The sequence below is a fragment of the Camellia sinensis genome, chromosome 2 (genome assembly GCF_055761805.1).
Source record: "Camellia sinensis isolate YWXY chromosome 2, ASM5576180v1, whole genome shotgun sequence".
In the NCBI taxonomy this organism is placed as follows: Eukaryota; Viridiplantae; Streptophyta; class Magnoliopsida; order Ericales; family Theaceae; genus Camellia; species Camellia sinensis.
In genome coordinates this window covers 152,953,820-152,979,632 of record NC_138962.1, presented here as the reverse complement: position 1 = coordinate 152,979,632, position 25,813 = coordinate 152,953,820, and the positions used below count along the sequence as shown (strand labels likewise).

Here is a 25,813-nt window from a genome sequence, read left to right as displayed (position 1 = left end):
GTTTGGTCCTCCAAATTTAAATTACCTTCGTCGGGAAACAAATGTGGATAGCGTAGTCGCATTTCCTCCTCTTTTTCCCACGTGGCATCCGTTCCATAGTGTTCTTTCCATTCAACTTTCACCATTGGGATGGACTTGTTTCTCAGTTGCTTCACTTGTCGGTCAACAACTCATTCCGGCCATTCAGCGTACTCCATATTTTCATCCAAAGCTACCCGGTGATAGTCAATCACATGAAGCGGGTCTCGGAGGTAACCCCTCAACATCGACACATGAAACACATTATGGATTTGTTCAAATCCCGGTGGCAAAGCAACCCTATAAGCAACTGGACCGAGCCTTTTCAAAATCTGAAACGGCCCAATGTAACGGGGCGACAACTTGCCCTTCTTTCCAAACCTGATTTGGCCTTTCATTGGTGACACACGAATAAACACATGGTCACCGACCTCATACTCAAGAGGCCTCCTTCGAACATCCGCGTAGTTCTTTTGTCGGTCCTGAGCTGTTTTGAGCCTTTGCCGAATGATCTTGATTTTCTCAGAAGTGTCTTGCACAATTTCAGGTCCATGTAAAGCTCTATCCCCGACTTCTGTCCAACAAATAGGTGATCTACACCTCCTACCATACAAAGCCTCATATGGTGCCATATCGATGCTGGAGTGGAAACTATTATTATAAGAAAATTCTGCAAGTGGCAAGTAATCTTCCCAACTCCCCTGAAAATCCAAGGCACACATCCGAAGCATATCTTCCAAAGTCTGTATTGTTCGTTCTGATTGCCCATCTGTCTATGGGTGGAATGAGTACTAAATCTCAATTATGTTCCCATAGCTTCCTGCAAATGTTTCCACAATCTAGATACAAATTTCGGATCTCTATCCGACACAATAGATACCAGAACTCCATGTAAACGAACAATCTCATCAACATAAATAGTAGCCAATTTGGAAGCAGTAAATGTAGTTTTGACAGGCAGAAAATGTGCAGATTTAGTCAGTCTATCAACTACAACCCAAATAGAATCCATACCTCGAGAAGTCCGAGGTAGGCCAACAACAAAATCCATAGTCACATGCTCTCACTTCCATTCAGGAATAGGGAGAGGTTGAAGTAGACTGCCTGGTTTCTGATGTTCAGCTTTGACTTGCTGACACTGAACACACTTGGACACATATTCTGCAATCTCTTTCTTCATTTTAGGCCACCAATAGGTTTGTTTCAAATCCCGATACATTTTATTATTACCTGGATACATGGCAAATACGGATCTGTGGGCTTCATCTAAAACCCTCTTCTTTAGTTCCAGAATATCTAGGACACACATTCTGTTCCGAAACCTCAACACTTCATTCTCAATGCTAAACTCTGCCTTCGGATTTGTCTCAAATTCATCAATCACTTTCTTGAGGAATTCATCCTCCTTTTGTTTCTGCTTGATTTCATCAATAATTGCCAACTCGGCTGTAATAGCGGCTATCAATCCGCCCTGTTCACACATTACCACTTCAATTTCAGACCTCTCAAAATCTTGCAAGATCTCTTTCTGTTCAGTAAGCAAACAAGCCATACTCTCCGTTGATTTTTCTACTCAAGGCATCAGCAACTGTATTAGCTTTCCCGGGGTGATACTGAATCTCTAGATCGTAATCCTTTATCAATTCCAACTATCTCCTCTGCCGCCTATTTAACTCTTTCTATGTGAAAAAGTATTTTAAACTTTTGTGATCCGTGAAGACTTCACACTTTGCTCCATACAGATAATGCTACCATATTTTCAAAGCAAAAACGACTGCGGCCAATTCTAGGTCATGTGTTAGATAATTCTTCTCGTGTGGCCTCAACTGTTGGAAGGCGTAAGCAATAACCTTTCCGTTCTGCATTAACACACAACCCAAACCTTTATAAGACGCATCACTGAAAATTACAAAATTCTCCGTACCTGAAGGTAGTGTCAAAATTGGTGCAGTGGTCAATCTTGTCTTCAATTCATGAAAGGCAGCTTCTCTTTCTTCGTTCCATTCAAACGGTTGCCCTTTTCGTGTCAATTGGGTAAGAGGCACAGCTAATTTTGAAAAGTCTTTCACAAACCTCCTGTAGTACCCAGCTAAGCCCATGAAACTATGGACTTCCGTCACATTTGCCGGTGTAGGCCAATTCACAATTGCCTCGATTTTCTGTGGGTCCACTGAAATCCCTTCCTTGTTGATCACATGCCCTAAGAAAACAACTTCATCCAACCAAACTCACATTTCTTTAGTTTAGCAAATAATTTTCTTTCCCGAAGTATTTGTAAGACAGTTCTCAAATGATGTTCATGTTCAAGTCTATCTTTGGAATATATCAAAATATCATCAATAAAAACCACAACAAATTCGTCAAGGTAGGTTTTAAAAATTCGGTTCATTAGGTCCATAAACGCTGCCAGAGCATTAGTCACTCCAAATGGCATAACAAGAAACTCAAAATGTCCATACCTTGTTCTGAATGCGGTTTTCTCAACATCCTCTGCCTTAACTTTCAGCTGATGATACCCGGATCTCAAATCAATCTTAGAAAACACCTGTGATCCCTGCAACTGGTCAAATAAGTCATCAATACGGGGTAGGGGATATTTGTTCTTTATTGTTACCTTGTTCAATTCCCGATAATCGATGCACAAACACAAAGTTTCATCCTTCTTTTTCACAAACAAAACTGGTGCACCCCAAGGCGAAGTGCTAGGTCGGATAAACCCCTTGTCAAGCAGGTCTTGCAACTGTTCTTTCAATTCTTTCATTTCAGCTGTAGCCATTCTATAGGGAGTTTTAGAAATAGGCTGGGTGCCTAGCACAATCTCAATGGTGAACTCTATCTCCCTGTCTACCAATTCCCCTCGTAATTCATTTGGAAACACATCTGGAAATTCTCTAACAATAGGGATATCATTCAATTCAACATTCACAGATTGTTCAGACAACACCTAGCACAAATAACCCTGGCACCCCTTCCTGATCAGTTTACATGCTTTCATTACAGATATCAAATAAGGTGGAGGCACTACCCCATTACCCACAAACACAATCTCTTTATGTTTTGGTGGTTTAAATACAACTCGTTTTGACACACAATCGATGGTGGCACAATACTTGGTCAACCAATCCATGCCCAAAATTACATCAAAATGCCTAAAGTTCAAGGGCAGTATAGCTGACATGGGCCCAATCGGCTCTTTTGGTATATATCTGGACTTTGTCTTTTCTCTTTACGCAAATATTATTTTGTTCTTAACTTCCTGTTTTGCAGGCCATCGGGAGGATAGCTGACATGGGCCGTCGCTATCACGATGCCGTCGAGCTAATTGGCCGTTTACCAGCCGAGGTTAAGGGCCAAAAGAGTAGGGCGCAGACGGAGGGCGCCCGTGCCGAGGCCGAGATGGAGAGAGCCCGTAATGCTGAAGAATTGAGATCAGTCGCCGAGAAGAGGGCGAATGCGAGCGACGACGTGCTTAAATTGTCCCAGGACGCGATCTCTAAATTGGAGGCTGGGTTGGAAGAGATGAAGGCGGCGAAGGAAACAGCCGACCTGAAGGCTGCCAGCACATTCGATGCTGGGAATACGTCTTCTTTTGATGAATATGTAAACGAAATCCCCAAATTTGAAAATCGGGAATTTAAACACGGCTGGCTCAAAGTCCTTGCTGCTGCTGATGTGACATTGGCTATGCCAATTCCATACGAGCAAGTGGATGTTGAGCCACTGAAGTCTGACTCCGAGGGCTAATTTGGGCGACTCCTGTTTTTGTTTTAGGATTTGCATGTAATTTTTAGCTTTTTACAGCTTTTTGTTTAGTAATTTTCATATGTAAAATGGTCACAATTTGTGTCCAATTTACTTAATGAAAATTCATTTTGTACTTTGTTGTTACTAATGAATGGAATTGTTTGGTTTTTTTACAGCTTTTTGTTTAGTAATTTTCATATGTAAAATGGTTACAATTTGTGTCCAATTTACTTAATGAAAATTCATTTTGTACTTTGCTGTTACTAATGAACGGAATTGTTTGGTTGCTGTTTTGGATAAAACGTTTTGTATACTTGCCGAGTACATGATTAGGCCGTTTAGAAAGCCAAAAATCAGTACATGGAGTGGCTGTGGCACATATCAATCGGCATGGGGCAAAGATGCTCGGCCGGTTAGATTAATAAATCTGCCCTTGCCCCAGCCAGTACATGGACTTCAAGGCATTCTCTCATAATTGCCATTTAGATAATTAGGGCGTTTTAACAAGCCAAAAATTAGTACATGGAGTGTCTGTGGCACATACCAGTCGGCATGGGGCCAAGATGCTCGGCCGGTTAGATTAATAAATCTGCCCTTGCCCCAGCCAGTACATGGACTTCAAGGCATTCTCTTATAATTGCCGTTTAGATAATTAGGCCGTTTTAACAAGCCAAAAATCAGTGCATGAAGTGGTTGTGGCACATATCAATTGGCATGGGGCCAAGATGCTCGGCTGGTTAGATTAATAAATCTGCCCTTGCCCCAGCAAGTGCATGGACTTCAAGGCATTCTTCCATAATTGCCGTTTAGATAATTAGGCCGTTTTAACAAGCCAAAAAATCAGTGCATGAAGTGGTTGTGGCACATATCAATCGGCATGGGGCCAAGATACTCGGCTGGTTAGATTAATAAATCTTCCCTTGCCCCAGCCATTGCATGGACTTCAAGGCATTCTTCCATAATTGCCATTTTAACAAGCCAAAAATCAGTGCATGAAGTGGCTGTGGCACATATTAATCGGCATGGGGCCAAGATGCTCGGCCGGTTAGATTAATAAATCTCCGTCGGTTGGAGAAATTGCCTCGGGGTTGCTGCATACCTACGAATAAATGGGGTGGGTTCGCGCCAGTGGGTCCACTTATTCTTATTCAGACTCGATTTGAACTAGCTTGAGGCGAGGGCAAATGTCAAACAGACTATTCTTCAACAGCAGAGGAGAGGGACGAACGTTGGCTGAGCTAGATACTGCGATGAATCGCAGCAGCGAACCTGCGCGTACGGGAGGAAGGATGTCCAAGGAAGGCGAAAAACGTCAACCTTCAAGCCGCCGAAGCAGATCACTCCGAAGAGAGAAGTATCAACGGGGAAGCTCCCCCCGACCACGACCGAGGAATGAGTCAGACACGATGCCACGACCATTGAGTTTTGCAGTGTTCGTGGGGAATAAACCGATGACTGAGGCAGATTTCATAGTCAATGATCCGGGTGTAGCGGTTGAGTTCGCTAGACAGATCTTTCCACCGAAAGTCCAACAATCGATAGTTGGACGACGAGGTTTCGAAGTGTTTCGAGAAGGTATTCATGGGGCGGTGAAGGGGCTGTACACCGCCTACGAAGTCGGCATGCGTCTGCGCGCCGTGTGGAAAGAAATGGAGAAAATGGGCGAACGGGTCCGCAGTTCGGAGGCTCGTGCGGAAAAGGCCGAGGGCGAGTTTAGGGAGCTTAGGAAGGTTAAAGTCTCTGATCTGCATGCGGCGGGTCAGTCTAACCCGATTGTGGACGATAGGGTGACCCAACGGCTATTGAGTCATGCCATCGCCGACCGAGATACGGCAGCCATGTTTGCCGTAGCAAATGCGAGGGCCAAGGGTTATGAGCAGGGTTTCCATGATCGCCGGAAGGTTGGGATTGAAAAAATGAAAGAGACACTTGCTGAGGAGGTCTGCCGATGCGAGAATCGCAGTTTTAAGCATGGTTGGATCGCGGCTCTTCAGGCCGCGGAGGCTCTCCGAGCGAAGGGTGTCGACTTCAACTTATGTGGCCTGGATCATCGTGATCATTTTCCCTTTTCTGTCTTTGAAGTTGAAAAGAGCGATGATGAGGGAGACGCCGAATAAAAATACTCGTTATAAATATTCAAACGCAGATTGCGTCTAAGATTATGTAATTATTGGTTGGTCGAATGAAAAAGCATTTTATTTTCAATGTTTTGTTATAAGTTTTGTTCGGCACACACATGATTGCATGTGTTTTATTATATAAATGTTTGAATAAACGTATTTCAGACGATTGTATGGACATTGTTCGGCCTACTTTAATCGACATTGTGTTACACACGACCCGAAGGGTTCATCGGCCCAAAGACGTCAATAGTGATATCCACGAAGGGCGCTCTGAATCCGGAGGCTTGATCAGCCCAAAGACGTCATTCGCCGATGGGGCTCCGAATCTGGAGACTTTAATTGGCCAATCGTGATATCCACAAAGGGCGCTCCGCATCCGGAGGCTTGATCGGCCCAAAGACGTCATTTGCCGATGGGGCTCCGAATCTGGAGACTTTAATTGGCCAGTCGTGATATCCAAGAAGGGCGCTCTGAATCCGGAGGCTTTAATTGGCCAATCGTGATATCCACGAAAGGCGCTCCGAATCCGGAGGCTTTAATTGGCCAATCGTGATATCCACGAAGGGCGCTCCGAATCTGGAGGCTTGATCGGCCCAAAGACGTCATTCGCCGATGGGGCTCCGAATCCGGAGACTTTAGCTGGTCAATCGTGGTATCCACGAAGGGCGCTCCGAATCCAGAGGCTTGATCGGCCCAAAGACGTCATTCGTCGATGGGGCTCCGAATCCAGAGACTTTAATTGGCCAGCCATGATATCCACGAAGGGCGCTCCGAATCCGGAGGCTTTAATTGGCCAATCGTGATATCCACGAAGGGCGCTCCGAATCTAGAGGCTTGATCGGCTCAAAGACATCATTCGCCGATGGGGCTCCGAATCCGGAGACTTTAATTGGCTAATCGTGATATCCACGAAGGGCGCTCCGAATCCGGAGGCTTGATCGGCCTAAAGACATCATTCGCCGATGTGGTTCCGAATTCGGAGACTTTAATTGGCCAGTCGTGATATCCACGAAGGGCGTTCCGAATCCGGAGGCTTTAATCGGAACATCTTTGAACTAGATTCTGTAGTAGGTGAACGGGAATCTTTGTATTACAGAAAAAGAGATGTACATAGCGAATAGTTCGGAGCAAGCATCATGTCCCACAAGTCGGGTTAATGATAAAATTTGCGTAAATGCGTGGAATTCCAGGGCCGTGGCAGACTCCTTCCTGACATGTCTTTGAGCCGATATGCCCCTACTCCGGCGATCGAATCAATTTGGTAGGGGCCATCCCAGTTAGGACCCAATTTTCCATCGGCCGGTTTCCTGTCAGCTAGAAGCACCTTCTTCAGGACCAATTCTCCTAGTGTGTAGTGGCGCAGCTGAACTCGTTGATTATGCGACTTTGCCAGCTGCTGCTGGTACCGCGCCATTGACGCAAGGGCTCGGTCTCTTCGTTCTTCGATTAGAATCAAATCCAAAGCCAGCATCATGTCGTTTCGGCCCATATCAAAGACTTGCGACTTGAGTGTCGGGTGGCCAATCTCCAGGGGTAAGATTGCTTGGGTTCCAAACATAGGGCAAACGGCGTTTCTCCAGTCAATCTTCTCGGTGTAGTTCGATGAGCCCACAGTACACTCGGCAATTCTTCGACCCATCTGCCTTTGGCTTTCTCTAGCCTCTTCTTGATGCCGTCCAGGATGGATTTATTAGAGGCTTCAGCTTGGCCATTGCTTTGGGGATAAGCCGGCGTAGAAAAGTAAGGCCGAATACCGTATTTGCTGCACAGCTCTCGGTATACGCCACAATCAAACTGGGTGCCGTTGTCTGAGTTAAGAGCTCTGGGAATGCCGAATCGTGTTATGATGTTCCTCCACACAAAGCGCTTAACGTAAGCATCTCGGATGTGTGTTAATGCCTCCGCTTCGACCCATTTCGTGAAGTAATCTGTTGCGACGATCAGGTATTGCTTATTCCTTGGGGCCCTCAGCAATGGTCCTACGATATCAAGCCCCCACTGGGCGAAAGACCAAGGGCTGGTGATTGAGTTCAACTCTTCAGCAGGCAAATGGTTTAACGGGGAGAATTTTTGACATTGTTCACACTTTTTTCCATGACATTCGGCGTCCGCTCTCATTGTCGGCCAATAATATCCCTACGTTATAGCTCGATGGGCCAAAGAGCGTCCGCCAGAATGGGCTCCACAACTGCCTTCGTGTATTTCAGTCAGAAGCTCCCCGACTTTATCCGGGTGCACACATTCCAAATATGGGCCAGAGAGTGACTTTTTATAAAGCCTTCCTTGCGGGTCCAAGTAGTATCGCATGACTTTGTTTCGCAGCTTGTGTGCTTCTTTCTTGTCCTCTGGGAGTTGTTCAGAAGATAGGAATGCAACAATGGGATCCATCCAACTTGGTGCAGATTCTATAACGTTGATTTGGACTTCCACCAAAGGGCCAATGCTTGGCTCTAGGATGAATCCTACTTCAATGGTCCGTTTAATCTCTGAATTGATTGCGGAGGCTAGGCAAGCCAAGGCATCTACATAGGTGTTCTGATTACGTGTTATCTGGTTCAACTAATGATTGTCAAATTTTGCCAACAGGGAATTGGCCGTTTTCATATAGGCCGCCATACGGTCGTTTCTTGCCGCGTACTTCCCTTTTAGCTGGTTGATCACCAGTTTTGAGTCGCAAAACACAAGTAGACACCGAGCACCCAGAGTATGCGCATTTCGCAAACTGGCTAAAAGGGTTTCGTATTCTGCTTCATTATTTGATGCTTCGAAGCCGAGCTTGACGGCCTGCTCAATTATTGCGCCGTCGGGGGTCATGATTACAACTCCAGCTCCACTGCCCCGCTGATTGGACGATCCATCACAATACAACTGCCAGATGTCCCCAACATAAATCCTCCAGTTCGGCTTCGGTTGAATTTCATCTGACTTGAAGTCGGCGACATCAGATTTGAAGTCGGCAAGGCCCCCTGTGAATTCGGCGATAAAGTCGGCAAGCACCTGTCCCTTGATTGAGGTTCTAGGTAGAAATTGAATATCGTACAGGCCAAGTTCCAGAGCCCACTTTGAAACACGTCCAGATGCTTCCGCACTGCGTAGTACTGATCGGAGGAGATAATCTGTTAGCACCCCAATGCTGTGCCCCTGGAAGTAATGCATGAGCTTCCTTGCCGCCATAACTAGGGCTAGGATGAGCTTTTCCAGCGGAAGGTAGCTTGTTTCAGCATCAACCATTGCCTTCCTCACATAATACACTTGCCGCTGCTCCCCCATCTCTTCCGTTATCAATATGGCGCTGACGGCTCGGTCAGAAACTGCCAGGTACAAAATGAGCGGGTCGCCAGCAGAGGGTGTTGTCAGGAGTGGTACTGAGTAGAGGTAGGTCTTCAGGCCGTTGAAAGCGGCTTCGCACTTGGCGGACCATTCAAAGGCCTTGCCTTGCCGTAGTGTATGAAAGAATTGTCGGCAGCGATCTGTGGACCGACTGATAAACCTGTTGAGTGCGGCAGCCATCCCCATCAACTTTTGAACCTCCTTTACTGAACGAGGGGAGCCGAGCTCCAGGATTGTTGTGATTTGCCTTGGGTTGGCTTCGATTCCTCTGTGGTTGACAATGTAGCCTAAGAATTTGCCAGAGCCGATACCAAACGCACATTTGGAAGCGTTCAACTTCATTCCATATTTGCGTAGGATGCCGAATCTCTCTTCCAGATCGGCTATATGATTCTGCTCTTCTTTGGACTTAACTACCATATTGTCAATGTACACTTCCATAGTTTTGCCGAGTTTCTCCTTGAACATGGTGGTGACCAATCTCTGGTAGGTTGCCCATGCATTCTTCAACCCAAAAGGCATTACCTTATAGCAATAGGTTTCTCTTGGGGTAAGGAATGCAGTTTTCTCTTGATCCTCCGGATGCATAGTGATTTGATGATTACCTCTATAGGCATCAAGGAAGCTCATACGTTGATGGCGTGCCGTAGCATCTACAAGCTGGTCTATCCCGGGAAGAGGAAAATAATCTTTTGGGCAGTCTTTGTTTAGGTCTGTGAAGTCGACGCACACTCGCCAAGTCCCATTTTTCTTCTTCACCACCATTGTATTAGAGAGCCATGTAAGGTAGGTCACCTCCTCCCTAACTGCTCTGGCGTCAAGCAGCCTGTCAACCTCCTCAACAACGGCGGCAGTGTGCTCTGCGGCTGACCGCCGGCTTTTCTGAATGATTGGCTTGCATTTAGGATCGACATTCAAATGGTGCTGTGAAACTGACGGATCTATACCCGGCATCTCGTACGGAGTCCATGCAAAGACATTGAGGTTGTTGAGTAGGAAAGATATTAGCTGCTGTCTGTCGGCCTGATTCGAGGAGGTGCCGACCATGAAGAACTTGTCTGGGCTTCCATCGATTTGAACTCGTTCCAAGTCTTCCATTGCCTTTTCATTTGGGAGCCGCCCGACATCGTCGAGGCTTTCTCGATCCGGTAACTCAATGGAATTCACCTGTAGTTCCTTTGGCCTTTTCTGAGCGAGGAGATAACATGCTTGTGCCGATTTCTGGGAGCTACGGATTTGCTCAATACCGCGTTCTGTAGGGAAACGGAGCAGCTGATGATAGGTGCTCGGCACGGCTCGCATAGTATGCAACCAGGATCGCCCCATGATGAGGTTATACGGCGACGGCAGCTTGACGACCAAGAATCCCACATCCACTGTTCGGGAGCCTGCTCCAACGGGAAGTCTGATTTTCCCCAACGGCTACTATGGATTGGCATTGAAGCCGAATAGTGGATAAGGGGCCGGAGAGAGATTCGATTCGGAGAAGCCGAGTTTGGTGAATGTCTTGTAGTACATAATCTCCGATGTGCTCCCCGGATCAATGAGTATGCGCTCAACTGTGAATCGGTTTACGCGTAACTCAATTACCAAGGGATCAATGTGGGGCAGTGTTACTCCGGCCAAATCCGAATCATCAAAAGTGATAACCTCGGCTTCATGGGGCCGTTTAGCCAGAGTGAGTTGCTCTTGAGGGTTAGACTTTGACTGAATCGCGTGCACCGCTGATGACATTGGCAGGCTGTATATCATGTAGATCACGCGGATCGCATGTGAATCCTGTGTCAAGGCTATTGCTTTGGTTGGGTTGCCTTTTCGGACATACCGTTGTAGCCGGCCATCTTGTACCAGTTTACCGTCGTACAAGGTGAATGATGGTGCTTTGAATTTCTTGGGTAGCACTGCCTTTGTAATCCGTCGTACAAAAGGATCGTGTTGATCGTCATCCGAGCTGTTTCTTCTTCGCTTACGCCTTGTATGGAGATTCTCTTCAGAAGAACTGGAAATTTCATATCGTCCCTTCTTCTTGGGCTCCAAGGATAATGAGTCGGAGTTGCTATCAGTATCTTGTTGTCGGGCTTGAGAACGTCGACCAGCTGCCCTCACGGGTCGTCTCGGGCCTTGGTATGCAGATTGTTTGGACTTCGCCAACTCCAAGGCCAAATCCTGAAGGAGATGTTCGTTCTCTGCGATCATGTTCTCCAATCTTTGTTCGTTTTGCTTTGCTTGTTGCAGGATCGCTTGCATTGCTTCGTGCTCCGAAGTCGAGGGTGAAGCGAAATTCAAGGCACGTCTTGCGGCGATAGTCTCTGTTCCAAGCATGTTTGTTGGAGTGGTTTCATCTTGCGGTATAGGGTCGACAGTGACTGTCGGAGGATTTTCCGTCACGCTCACCATGGATGTGCTTGAGTATTCCCACAAACGGCGCCAGTTGTGGAGAAGTGGTTTGGAATTACTCTTCTGATCCTGGAGAACGCTCGTGATCCTCTTCTGGTCACCTGAAAAGGAATAAACACTCCGGTCGGGGGTGCCGGAATTAGCACTCCGACGGACAAGTCAGAATCCACACTCAAGAATGCTTGTATTCTAAATTAAGCACAACAATTCTCACATACCTCTTTCTGGCTGATGTTCTTCTATTTATATCTTTTCTTCCATGGGCCTCGGGATTAGGTCCATTTCTAACTAATATTCGGCACATTTTATAATAGACCGACCTTCATTCGGCCCCTTGCCTAATCGGTTATTTGACCGAATAGGGTTGGATTTGAGCTTGCGAGGCAATTGCCGAATGCTTCGAATCTCGACTCTCCGAAATTCGACTATCCAAAATCTCTACGACTCCCTCTTCTCGGCCCCCACACATGTATATTTGATTTGATTAAAAAATGTTATTTTAATTCATTCGACTTTAAATTCATCATCAATTTGATGTCATACCTAGCAATCTATATCTAGGTACAACCATTGTACTTACATAATTTCAATGTATGTAGGCCTACCATACCTAGCAGTCTATATCTAGGTACAATCGTTGCATTTACATAATTTCAATGTATATAGGCCTGTTTGGGGGAGTGATTAGAAGCTGCAATTGTGTGTTTGTGAAAAAATTCAGACGTTGGTTTTTTTAGCACAAACCCATTGGGAAGGCCAGTTAAACGCAAGATGGTAATTTACGAATATACCCTTCATGCCCTTTTTAAGGTGCTTGGAGAGTGAGAGGATGAAATTCTGTAATTACCAAATAGGGAAGGGATATTTTGATCTTTTTATATTATGGCATGGTTATATGATATTATAAATAAATATTAATTAAAAAAAAAAAAACTTGTTACTAACTTTTTCAAATCACTTTTTAAAAAAATTAAAAAAACTTAATTAAAATTTAAAAATTAATTTTTAGCTATCTTTTCAAAACATTCCATACAATCAAAAAGCCATTGACCTTCTTAGTCCGACGTGTAGTGTGAAGGAAGTGATCCTGCAGTGGAAAAAGGGTTGCATTTGGTTTAATTTGAAATTGTGATTTTAATTAAAAAAAATTAAATTTTTTTCAAAACTCATAATTAAACACATAATTTAAAACTCAATTAAAAAATTATATTCAAAACATATTATCAAACACATAATTCAAAATTCAAAACTGAACTTTTTCAAAAAAAATAATTTTTTTATTTTATTCCTTAAATTTATATTTTATTTTATATTTTTTTCAAAAAATATTTTGCGTATTTTTATTTTTGAAGACAAATGTTTTTATTTTTTTTCAAAAAATTATTTTATTATTTTTTTAAGTATTGGCCAAATAACTTGTTATGATTCAGATATAGATGGATGATCCAAAAACTTTTTAAATTTAAAAAAAGAATAAATATTTATAAAAAAATTAAAAAATAAAATAAAATAAAATAAAAATAATAAAAAAATATTTAAAATAAAAAATAATAATTTTTCTTAAACATTTTTAAATATTTAAAAAAATAAATCTAAAAATTTTCAAAATATAACTCAAAACTCATAATGAAATAAATTTTCTCATTTTAAAACTCAAAACTCAAAACACAACTCGGCACTAAATCAGTATTCAAAAATTAAACCAAACGGAGCCAATGTATCGTTTGGTTAAGTTTTGGAATCATGATTTGAATAAAAAAAAAACTTTCAAAACTTTTTTTAAAACTCGTAAACAAACAAAGTTGTCAAATTCTATTTTTAAAACACAAAAAATAAAAAATAAAATAAAAAATAAAATCTTTTATTTTGTTCTTTAAAATTATTTTTTATTTTTTTCTTTTCAAACAATAATTTTTTCAGAACATTTTTTTTTTATTTTTGAAGAATTTTTTTTAAAATTTTTTTTTGAAAAATAATATTTTGTTATTTTTTTAATGGAAAATTACCAAGAAGTGTTTTTGAAAAATGTGTAATCTACTTAATCCAATAACCTTTTGCTTATACCAAAAAGTCCTATAACGTTATTCTTCTTCTCTGCCTCTCTTCTTCCCTGCCTCTTTTGCTCTTTGTGATTTCCGGCGATCATTGACGGGTAACCATATCTCGCTTCTTCTATTTCTCTTTCCGATATATAGGTATCGGTGACCGACGACTACCATCGATTGGGATTCACCGGCAACCACCGACCGCCGACTCCTTACTTCACCCTCACCGATGGTAAAGAAGATATGTTTCCGACGAAGAAGATGAGTAGATCTACTTAGATCTGATGTAGATCTACATCAGATCTGAGTAGACCTATATCAGATTTGGCTAGATTTAAACAAACAATAGTTGTCGGAGTACAATCCTCTCTCTATATTCGTCTTTCTACTTCGATCTCTTATTTTTTTCTACATTTTTATAGCTATACACTTCTCTTTTTCTATTCTAATGGAGAAAATTTTCAAGTTTTGAACAAGTTATTTTCGAGTTTTAGTTACAGGCGGTGAAAACTGTAAAATTTTGCCGTTTCAAATTTTTTTGGGTGCTGGAATGAATCATGGTTTAAAACTGTAAAATTTTACAGTTTCAAATTTTTTTGCTATTGGAATGAATCATGGTATAAAAGTGTAAAATTTTACAGTTTCATAACATTCTTTAGAACTGTAAAATTTTACAGTTTCATAACATGTTTTTCAATTTGATTAATAAGGATAAATGCTTAATAGATTTTTGCTTTGAAACTGTAACATTTTACAGTTTCAAAACTTACTTTTCAGTTTGATCAATATTGGAGATTATTTGCTTAAACCTTACAAAAATTGAAAAATAGCATATGTTTTTCCCATTGTTGCTGTTTTTTGTCGTTCCATTTTTTTTTTCTTTTAGTTTATCAATATTTAGCACATTTTGCTATTTTTTTTGCTCTAATTTCTCAATTTATTCTTTTTTTTTTCCCGACAATATTCTAAACATTCCGGTGAGTCTCCAATGATGTTCTTAACTTCCAGTGAACGTTCTGAACATTCCAGCGACTTCCATTAACGTTCTTAACACTTTGGTGAACTTCCAGCGATACTTCGGCGACTTCCCGGTGATGTTGAACATTCGAACGAGTCTCCGGTGACTGTTTAACGGAAGTCCAACGGTAGTAGGATATAACAACATCTGTAAATTAAAAAAAAAAAAAGGATTTTTTGGTAACAATTAAAAATATATAGGACTAATTGGTGCAAGTGTTTTGTTTGAGAATTAGATGGGTCTTAAACTTTGTATATGAGACTTATTGGTAAGTTCCCTAATTTTTAACTATTTTCCAAATGATTTGTTATAGGCGACCCAAAAATTTTCAAAATTTAAAAAATAAAAAAAATATTTTTTTAAAATAAAAAAATTGCAACTAAAATATTTTAAATAAAAAAATAAGAAAATATGTAAAATGAAAATTATAAAAATATTTAAAAAAAATACATCACACAAATATAGTAAATACAGCACACATTTAAAAAATAAATAAATATTTACAATAAAAAATATTTACCCTAAAAAATAAAATTAAGAAAATATTTATATATTTAAAAAAATAAACCCAAAACAATTTTAAATACAACTCAAAACTCTTTTCAAAATTCATAATCAAACAAATTTTCAAGACTCATTTAAAAAACTTATTTTTCAAACAGAACTTCACTTTAATTATATTTTCATCTTCTCATCTTTTAAGTTACATGTTTAATTACATGATAATCTTTCATAGACTATTCATTTATTAAGGTTAATGTATCTCGTTTTCTTAATATTTATAATATAATACTAACACTCAATTATATATTGCTTATTATACCACCAAATTCACCATTGGCACCGTGATTGTGCAACGCACGATCAGCTCAAAACTAGTATACTATAATAGGAAATTGTACAATACTCCCAGAACATCATGTGGCCATACTCTAAGCCAATCACTAATTACTTAGGGCCTCGTTTGTTTTCCTTTTTCACAGTTCGGAGAGGACTGTGAATGATGAACAGTGAACATACCTCTCGTTTGTTTGCAGATTTGGGAAATGGATTCATAAGCCGGAGGGCTTCAGATGAGCCTTGAATGTTGGGATTGTTAGTCTGCCTCAACACTTGGTATTGAATATTAGTCCGTTGGTATTAGGGGAGTAATTTACTTGTTTACCCTCTTCTCTCTCTGTCTGTCTGTGTGTTTCTATTCTCTTATCATATATATATATATATATGTATGTATGTATATTTCATTTGATTTCTCACCAACCAAACAGAAGTGTAGACAAATTACAAATTAGAATAATAAAATTGAAAAGTGATGCTCCAATCTTCGATTAAATAAGACAAAAGAGATACAAATCAAAAGACATACACGATATACATATACATACATATATATACCTATGATCAGTGGAGGGACTGATTACGGGGATATGTTTCTTCTTCACAGGCTCTCTTCATTCACGTTTCATCTTTTTCGCCATTGACTCTCTCCTTCTCTCTCTCTATGTCGGCGAACTCACAGAGTGAAAGGCAACATTATATGAGTAGATAATGTTCTGAACACTTTTATCAAAACCATGGGCTGGTTTGGACAAAAGTTGGTTTCTTTAATAATAATAAATAGATTAATAGTTGAATTTTTTATTATTTTTAGTTATGTGATTTTAATTTTAATTTTTGAATAGTTTAATTGGGTAATGCATTTATTGGTTGGTATAAGCTTAAATTTAATACCAATACAACAAGGGTATTTGTGTAATTTTACATGGTTAATCCCATTCTTATCTCTCAAAACAAACATGAACTATTACTAGTCCACTGGTTATCAAACAAATATATTTTTCTTAATCCTCTCACTAGCAATCCCCTCACTAATAGTCCCCTCACTATCAATCCCCTCTCTATTAATCCTTCTTATTCTACTTCTGAAAACAAATGGGGCCTAACTCCCATGTTGTTCCCCCATGCCCAACATAAATTGTGGGCCCCTATCCCTCTCCACCAATCAAAACCTTATGGAATACCACGTGTTCATACTTCAAAAGTACTGAATAATTACCCATATAGGGGAGTTGAGGTTCTTTGAATAGTGATTTCACGGTTTATGAGAAGGCTTCTATTTTGTCATGTTATGCCCAAAATGACCTTTGTATTTAAGCATCTAAAATACATTAACTTGAGGGTATTTTGGTCATTAAATATTTAATGGCCTCACATGACCTTGTACCTCCATAGTGTAGGTGAAATTACTTTTTTGCCTTTACAATGTCAATGTGGCACTAAGAGATTTGCAATTTGCAGCCTCTATTTTGGAATTCCACACTCCTTGTATATAGAAGTTATTTGTTGGCCTTGGGCACAATCACGTTGTGTTTTTGGTGTGTTTTGATTGGTAAAAGAGGTAAAACTTATGATTTTATATTGAGTAGTTAAGAAATATGAAAGGCTATGAAAATTTGTAATTTGCCAAGGACATAGTCACGTGATATCTTTAGATCAATCAATAATTTTTTCATTATATACGTAAATTATTTTATTTGCATTTAGGGGTGTTTTGGAAACTTGATAAAAAAGTTAACTTTTTGGTTTTTTAGTTTTTTTACACAAAAAAAGTCACAAAAAAGCCAAAATCTAACTTTTTACCAACTTCTCAAAACACCACTTAGAGTTCGTTTGGGAAATGGGTTGGCTTTTTGATTTTTGACTTTTTGGCTATTTTAGCCTGGGGCTAACAAGCCTCGTTTGGAATATACTTTTTAGTTTTTTTAACTTTTTGTGAGAAAAATAATGTAATGATTATGAATTTGATGTGACATTTTATTTTATTGGACAAAAAACCTATTTTATCTTTTTTATGACTAAAATAACTCAAACTCAACCCAATCCAACCCAAGTTGCCAAACGAAAGCTTAGTACCTTTGTTGCCACGTTTCTATTAAATCAAGCAACTGGCAACAGGTTGATTAGGGTGAATCTTGTTTTTCCCTTTTACTTCAACTGGCAACGGTGGAATGAAATTTCTTTTGTGTTTGAAAATGTAGAATAGGAGGTGAGAGAGAAGCCAACTTTAAACACTTCGATGCAAGGTAGATTAGATTACATAATGTTGTAGTACTTGAATATTGATGGAATCCGTAGCATTGGCAGTGTTCTTGTTCAAAGTATTGCTCTTGATTACTATGCAGGCCAGGGGCATCATATTAGGTTATTAGTTTCTAGATTGTGAAGTTTTTTATCCTCTCTCCGTCTAGTCTCTTTTAGGAAATTTAATTTTTTTGATAGTATAATTATTATATTTTAAAAATATTTAATTTTTTAAAATTACTCTATCATAATATATTTTTTTGAGAATAATAATTGTCATAATTAGGAATAGCAACGGGCTGGGCCGGGGCCGGGTTGGACCGGGGATTACACTCCCTGTCCCTTATCCCCGAAGGTATCATCGTCTCTATCCCTGTCCCCACCCTCGATCCCCGACGAGGAACCCATCTGTCACAACCCAAACCCGCCCCTATAGGTTTAGCATCGTGACCAGCCAGAAATCCTTGGATTACTAAAGGCCTCTTGGCATAATAGTATATAGCAGGGGCTGCGGAAGCAAATAATTAAGACATACATAATCCATAGAGCTGTGCAGACATACATGGAACGGTTAACTTAAAACTTTTTATAACAATGATATAAACTTTACACATCACATCTCAACATACATTGCCAGACATCTTGACCAAACACAACATAGTATAAACATAGCTTATCATGATTACAAAAACAGCCATGAAACTTGACTTCAATCGGAACCTCCTCGGGAGGCACAATAGTTGGCTGACAAAACTGAAACTTAGGCCGTCAATTCTGGGCCTGGTCGCGAGCTTGCTCACCTACATACATAATATAAACAGTGATCGACAACCCAGTGAATAATAACAAAGTAAAGACTTTAATGAATGATGTCCATAACTTGTCTCATAACAATTCAGGATCATAAACAGATAGTGAAATTGAATCATAGTCTTGTCCTTATTCAATCATGTGTGGTACATCCATTAACTTAAACATGTCTCTTAGGTCAAGCATATCAAGTTCCACTAAGGAACCTCCGGTACCGGTAAACATATCTCATACATTGGCCACGGTATTGTTTCCCTCGGGCTAGGGCCTGTGCCACGGTATTGTTTCCCCCGGGCAAGGGCCTAGGCCTCAGTATTATTTCCCCCAGGCATGGGTCTGGGCCACGGTATTAACCCCCGGGCTAGGGCCTCATGACCACAAGCCACAATATTATGTCCTCTAGGCGAGGGCCTCTGCTAAGAATACCACAATTACGTTTCAAAGAACATTAGACAATCATTCATTCATACAAAATATAGCATTTCAGAACCTTATCATCTCATATCATCAGAAAATAATTAAAGTTAAACATAACTTTACAGAGTTATTACTCACAGGTAATTGGTAGCTCCAATTAGACGACAAAGTTGGCAATTCACTTATCTCAAGGCGCGTGACCTACATAACATGATAGATACATACGTTGAATTCCCACACCCGGACTGAACATAACTTAATTCATTGCTCTTAGTGTGTTTCTAGCCTTTAACCTCATTGTGGAGTAATCATGGCCTAGGAATGCCTAGGATGAAATGAGGATGCAAAAATGTACTTAAAAACATTTTTTAAAACTTGTTGAAAACAGGGGTCTCGCTCGAGCGTAGACTCCTTCGCTCGAGCGAGATTACCAAATGAGAGAGGCCACTCGAGCGTAGATTCCCTCGCTCAAGTGCTCTACAAAAATGTGAAAAGTACTGGTTGCTGAAATTCTTCGCTCGATGCTCGCTTGAGCGTGAGACATAGCTCCTCGCTTGAGCGTAGATCTCGTCGCTCGAGTGTGCGTCTGCACACGCAAAAACCTGAGAGCTTACAATTTACACTCGAGCCAACATTCCGTTGCTCGAGCGAAGGTTTGAAAACAAAGGTGGTCGCTCGAGCGTGGAATCCTTCGCTTCGAGCGAGGAAGCCGAATTCTGGGTTTTCCAGATTTGCTCCCAAGCTTCAAACCATGCATCAAACATTCCAAAACTCATCCTTTTGGGCCAAATTTCTGGAAAACATTTAGAAACTCATAACACCACATGTTTTAAAGATCATTTCATAAAATTCAAGCCCAAAAGTGTGCCAATTGTACCAAATTCAACTTAAACTTTGTAAATGTTTGAAGAACACAACATGCATGAATTTTTTCTTGCATCCAACCTTTTCAAAACATGATGAAACTTGGCAATTTAATGGAAAACATGATGAACTCCCAAAATGTGAGTGAGATGAACACATGCATGGAAGAAATCTTGGGACTCATGCTCAATTTGTGAGAAAATGAACATGCATGCATGGTATGACCCAATTCTAGTGTAACTCCTATATGAATTCACTTAATTCATCAATAATCTTGTAGAATCCAACCCAATTACTCAATGAAGAGTTCAATTTCTTACCTAGGGGCTTGAATCTACAATGGTTGAAGTTAAAATCTTCAAATCTCCTCCAATGTCAACAATTTCCCTAAATTGGGCTCAAATCTCCAAGTCTGGAACCATTTTCTCCCCTCTCTCACTCCTTCTCACGTTTTGGGGCTTAGAGGCTCAAAGGTGAACTCAAAACATGTATAAGGTATAAAATGACATTGCAAAAGCCCACCCAATGGCACATATGTAAATAACTTAAACTAAACTAATTAACATAAGTTATTCTAATTTAATTGTGCCAAATTGAATTTTAATTAAACTTACCATAAAATCCTATAAATCCTAATTAACACATAGATCAAGTCAATTTCTGAGCTAGATGCCGATAAGGCTTTCAATTCGCAATTCAAAGCTAAAATATGAATAGGTCTTTCTACGTTAAACAGATATAAACATAAAATGGTGCAATGCACATATAATTGACTCAGGATTTCTTCTTAATTACTTATTTAGCATACTTAAACATGGATTAGTGTTAAGCACGGGTCAGGGTTGTTACACCATCACCCCCCGCCCCTGCCCGTAATGGGGATTGGGTTTTCCCGGCCTAGAAAAATCCCCGACTTTTTTTTTTTTTTGAATTTTGCATATCCCATTTTATTTATTTATTTATTTTTTGAGACAAATAAAAATAATATACATAAAAACATAATTTAGCAATGTCCAAACATAAACATTCAAACAACAACATGACAAACAAGATACAAAACAATACCCATACCACAAAAAAAAAAAAAAAACAAACACCAATGAACCTAAACCCTAAAATGAGTCAAAAAATCTCTAGAGAAACACACACACACACACACACACACACACACACACATATATATATAGAGGGGTATAATAGTAATTCCAGTTCGAGGCGAAAACGGGGACGAGCGAAGAGCCTATCATCGTCCCCGGTCCGAAAGTTCTAGGGGATTCAGTTTCGAATACTATCCTCGGACTGTCGAGGGTATTTTCGAGAAAAATCCGTTCTAATCCGGTCGGAGGCGAGTCTCTATTGGGTCGGATTCAAATTAACATCCTTAGTCATAATTGTACTTTTTGTATTGTTAATGAATTTAAAAAAAGAATAAATTAAAAAATTCATATTATTTCAAATCTTAATTTTTAAAAATAAACTAATATTTTAAGATAATAAAAAATAAAATAAAAAACTAATATTTTAAGATGGAAGAAATATTAAAATTTTTGGTACTAACACTTATTATAGGTTGATGGGATAGTTACAGAATTCTCAGATGTTAATAGTGGGATGGAGAAAACTGGAACCTTTACAATTGAAAGGAAAAATCTTTTTCAATTAGTGGGAAAGGCAAATTCTGACCTAGCAGAAGCTTGGACTTTTGAGAGGCAATTTTTCAACTGCAAGTATTTATACAAATATTTTTTTTAAATTATAATTTTAAAATCGTGTTGGCATTAACAAATAATGCTTTCATGATTTTGAAAAGTGTACTTGTATGACATGAACTAGAAACATATATATAAAAAAAAAAAAAAAAAAGAGTTACTAGTAGAAAGAATTCTATAATTATTCGTATTATAGAAAACGAAGTGCTGAGATAATTGAAATTGAAATTTATAATGGTGTTAAAAAGCAATGTAGCTGATGACAAAATAGAAAATCTCAGATATCCAGATCTTCTCTAATACATAGAAACTGCTAAATCACATATTATGAACTTCTATAATCTCATTTTCCTTTTTCCATACATTGTTGGTTTATTTGGAATGTGGGTTGATTTTTTTAATTTTTTGACTATTTTAACTTGCGATTAAAAAGTCTCATTTAAAATATCTTTTTTGACTTTTGTGAGAAAAAAATGAAATGATTATGATTTAAATGTGACATTTTATCTTATTATTCATTTAGCCTATTTTATTTTTTTTACTAAAATAATAAAAAAAAAGAAAAAAAGTTGACACACCAAACGAAGGCATACTTCTCTCGTTTTCCAAATCCAACCACATTGGCTTTTCTCTTCGCATTGAACCGGAAGTCTTATTTTGGACCACATGACTATCAAAATGTAAATTTTTAATTTTTAATTTTCACAAGTTCAATGCTATTAACATTCATTCTCTTCACACATAACACAATCAATCAATTACATATTAAAAAAAAAAATACTAAATTAAATAATACAAATTTGGTCTGTATCTTATATAGGATTTCCAATTATATTCACTACAAGAATTAACACTTTTGCCGACCAAAAAATTGGTCGCTAAAAGCCCATTTTTGGTCGGCAAAAGTTATCCGCGACCAATTTTTTTGGTCACTACTTTAGTCGCCAATTGAGGGTCGGCAAAAGTAATTCGCGACCAAAATTTTGGTTGGTCGGGAAAAGTTGGATTTGCCAACTAAATTTTTGGTCGCTAAATATTTCATTACCGCGACTAATTAATTTAGTCGCTAAAACACTTTGGTCGCGAAAAGTAATATTTTCCCGACCAAATATGTTTGTCGCCAAAAGCAAAAAATCGGCGACCAACTGTTTTCGTCGCCAAAAGTTGAGGAATCGCCAACTAATAATTTAGTCGCTAAAAGGTAAGGAATTGCCGACCAATGATTTTAGTTGCAAAAGTGTAGAATTTGGCGACCAATTATTTAGTCGCAAATGACATTAAACAATCAACAACTAATTAGTTAGTCGCCAAATCTCTTCTTTCTTTTTTTTTTTAACAATCAATTTTTGTTTATAAACATTCAATCCAATATTGAACAAAATTCATTCAACCCAACCCAAATATAACATTAAAATTCATCATATTTTCCTGCTCAATCCCAAACTTTACAATTATTCCATTCAAAACATTAATTGAGACAAGTTTTAAACATCCATCCATTGAAAACCAATAAGTAATTGAACAAAAATTAAAAGGAAAATCAATGAAAGAATCCAAAAAAAATTCTAAAACAGGAAGGAATATATATGGTTTTGAAGCATCAGCCTCGTGCTTGATCGTTCTTTTCACCAAACATGTTCTTTTCACCAAGCATCAACCTTGTGCTTGATCGTCCTAAAGAACCACCAAGAATGTTCTTTTCATTCTCAAATTCATCCTTGAATGCATTCCATAAAGTCATCCACTGAATAACCTCCTTGTCACAGATAATGAGAGCAGTGAAGTGCTGTAAAATAAAATGAAGTAAGATGATTATAATGAGGTGCATACTTTCTGTTTGAAAACCAATGAGTTGAAAGGGATCAAAATGGGAAGAAAAGATAAACACAACAACATTAGACAACTTGCCTTTCTCTTCTCATAGAATTCAAGTCTTACGTGGAAGAATTCTTCAAGAACTACAAATCAAAAGAATTAAATTGTAAATAACCTGAAAATTTGATACATGATTAGAGGTTAATCTGAACTGGTGTATAGTACAATCATACTTTGTTCAGGGGTTTCATATTTCTTAATCACGCCTTTTGGGTTGAACAGATGCATGTTGCTTGTGCTGATAGTTGTGGTGAGTTTAAATTTCTTTAGCGAGCCCTCTTGCTTTGCCATGATCAAGTTCTCGGACATAATAACTTCAAAGTGTACGGTGGTGTCATTGTTGTGCTCTTTGTAATCCTGCAACCATTAAAATCTATCGTGAGACTCCAAACACCTCAGAGAGAGAGAGAGAGGTAAGCCATAGAGCTGATTGCTTCCACAATGACTGTGAATAGTATAAAGAATGTTAGTTAGCTTAAATACACAGAGAGAGAGAGAGAGAGAGAGAGAGAGAGAGAGAGAGAGAGAGAGGTAAACCATAGAAGAAGATTCAGCCCCTCTGCCAGTAATCTAACTGCAGCCCCTCTGCTAGTATCAGCACACATTCCATAATCCCATAAAAGCTTGTTAGTAATGGGCGCCCATGTGGCATGACCATTTGAATTTGAATTTGGAATCCTATCCAAATAGGTTTTAAAATTGGATTCAAACCTATTTAGATAACCACTCAAGATACAGATATTATCAGTTTTAACTGATATGGATAGATATAATAATATATCATATATCTGATATATGGTTATGGGTAACCAAGAGAAAAAACAACGTACGATCTGAGTTTTACCCATATTCTGACTCTCTCCCAAAAACACAACGATCAAGTCATTTGCACTGTGGTTTGTGTGGGTGATATTCAATCTGTGATATCACTTCACTGCTGGGTTGGTTTATCAGACTCTGGAAGCACGTGATTTATCCACGAGGTTCTATCATCACAAAGGTATGATCTAAACATTTTATCCGCTGCATTTAATGTGTTTTGATTTACATTGGTATCAGAGCCATTGATGGATATTTTCGTGTTTCTTTTTAATCATGTGTATATTTTTACATGTGTATGTTTACATTATATACATGAATGTTTGTAAAGAAAAAAAAAAAAATCTATTTTGAATAGATTAAGAGCATAAATTTTTTTTTATGTTCATTAATGTCTTTTTTCATACCATAAACGGTTTTATTTTGAAAAAAGAAGTCCGGCAGTATAAAAATCGGACCAGTCAGTACCCTGGAAGGCGGCGCGTGGTATGCACGCGCCACCACGCCGCAGCCACGCGCGCCCACGCACTGCCACGCGCGCCCACGCACTGCCACGCGCCCACACGCGCCAGACGCCCCTGCAGACGCGCCTGCACGCGCGCGTCAGCGGCGCTGTCCACGCGCACGCCGTCCGCGCCTCGCACGCGCGCCGCGTGCTGGAGCCGAGCGCCGAGCCGCGCTCCGAGCCGCCCCTTAAGCCGACTCGCGCCGAGTTGCGCTGAGCGGCGCCGAGCCGAGCCGAGCCGTTTTTCCCGCCTGGCTTGGTTCTAAGGCTCTGTTTGTTTGTTTTTAATTCTGAATTGTGTTAATTGGCCATAATTTATTCGTTATAGCTTTGTTTTAAGCATGGTTGGTACTGTTAGACTCAGAATTAATTTTTCTATATTCTGTAAAATTTTGAAAATTTTACGAAAATAAAAAATATTTTTTCTGTGTTAATAATTCATTTTTTATGCTTTAAAATGATTCTGGTATTGCATAAATAATTTTCCGGGGTTGAAATTTTTATTGTGGACTTCTGAAATGTTTTACTATCTACTGGTAATATTGTCTCAGTTTATCATTTTCTGGATTTTTTATTTCTAATTTTATGTGTGTTTATTAGTTATTTAAAATTCCAGAATATTTCAGAAAAATTCCAGAAAATTTCAAAATGATGTACACTTTAATTATGGCATAATCTGAATATTGAATACAGCATATTTTTTAGGTTTGTAATATGTTGTAATTAGAGGAGCATGATTATTTATTTATTTATTTATTTGAATTCCATTATTAAATGAATATAGCATGAGTTATTTGTAAATTTACATTAAGATGCTATTGTATGGAATTTATCATGCTTTATGCCATAGTCAGTGGGAGGTTATTCGGTTGAGAGAAATCTTTGTAGATTAACTCCCGAAAACCAATATTTTGCGCATAAATTAAATTAAATTTTGGATAATTGTCACCTGTGGCGCAAGAGATGATTACGAGCATAGCGGATTTTCGATCTTGCGACTTGTGTAATATTGTCACTATTTAATTTAGATTTTTGCGGCAAAATTATATTATGCTAAT

The 25,813-nt window shown here is 39.1% G+C and overlaps 1 long non-coding RNA gene across 1 annotated transcript; it reads right to left on the bottom strand.

Moving 5' to 3' along the window:
• Nucleotides 1-22,959: 22,959 nt before the first annotated feature.
• On the bottom strand, nucleotides 22,960-23,875 carry LOC145819707 (uncharacterized). The gene is made up of 3 exons (XR_014360475.1): nucleotides 23,610-23,875; nucleotides 23,465-23,514; nucleotides 22,960-23,342 (listed from the first exon to the last, which is right to left on the bottom strand). It is a non-coding gene; the product is annotated as an uncharacterized LOC145819707 (long non-coding RNA).
• Between the last annotated feature and the right edge of the window lie 1,938 nt (nucleotides 23,876-25,813).